This window comes from Osmia lignaria, unplaced genomic scaffold, assembly GCF_051020975.1.
Source record: "Osmia lignaria lignaria isolate PbOS001 unplaced genomic scaffold, iyOsmLign1 scaffold0121, whole genome shotgun sequence".
NCBI classification, from domain to species: Eukaryota; Metazoa; Arthropoda; class Insecta; order Hymenoptera; family Megachilidae; genus Osmia; species Osmia lignaria.
Genome location: NW_027478262.1, coordinates 40001 through 40807, shown reverse-complemented (window position 1 = coordinate 40807; position 807 = coordinate 40001). Strand labels below are relative to the sequence as shown.

General features: G+C 48.7%; 1 non-coding gene across 1 annotated transcript; it reads left to right on the top strand.

Annotated features, from left to right (window-relative positions):
• The first annotated feature begins 466 nt into the window (after positions 1-466).
• On the top strand, positions 467-621 carry LOC143308016 (5.8S ribosomal RNA). Its single transcript, XR_013065040.1, has one exon. It is a non-coding gene; the product is annotated as a 5.8S ribosomal RNA (ribosomal RNA).
• The last annotated feature ends 186 nt before the right edge of the window (positions 622-807 follow it).

Genomic DNA, 807 nt, shown 5'->3' with positions numbered 1-807 from the left:
CGAAACACGCACCGTGGTAAGATTCGTGCGTCCGCCTGATCGATGTGTGTTGTTTACGGACCGGCTGAGAAGCGACGATAGCGAGTCTTTGAAAAACTATGTGTCCATTAGTTAGACCGATCGTCGCCGGCCGTGTGTCTGTTCGAATCTCGCAACCCACGATTCAGCGACAGGACGCGCGCTCGCATTCCTTGTGTGCGTTCGTACTTTTCAAGGTTTTTAAATGTACTTTACGCCCGACCGTCGAGAGGAGCGTGCCACTGGGCGTTTCTCCGACGGTTTCCGTCCTTGGACGCGATCGTGTCGTCAACGATCGAACAAACAAACAAATACGTTGGCGACGCCCGAATTCGCTCTCCCGCACGCGCCGGGTGGGAGAGTGATGTGGGTATCGAATGTGATGCGTGTTAATAATGAAAATAACACTCTAAAGATCTAAAGAGTTTGAAATACAAAATTTTACGATTACCCTGAACGGTGGATCACTTGGCTCGTGGGTCGATGAAGAACGCAGCTAATTGCGCGTCAACGTGTGAACTGCAGGACACATGAACATCGACATTTCGAACGCACATTGCGGTCCACGGATACAATTCCTGGACCACGCCTGGCTGAGGGTCGTTTTCTTAACAAAAGACTGCTTGCGTTTGCTTCTCGAAAAAAGAGTAATTCATTTCTTTCTAAACATCTCGCCGTCGTTCAACGAAAGTAGAACGTTTCGGAGCGGGATTATCGAACGAAATTGAAAGAATGAATGAACGATAAACAAAGAAAGAGTCGCAACGTACGAGCGATAGTTGGGCAGTT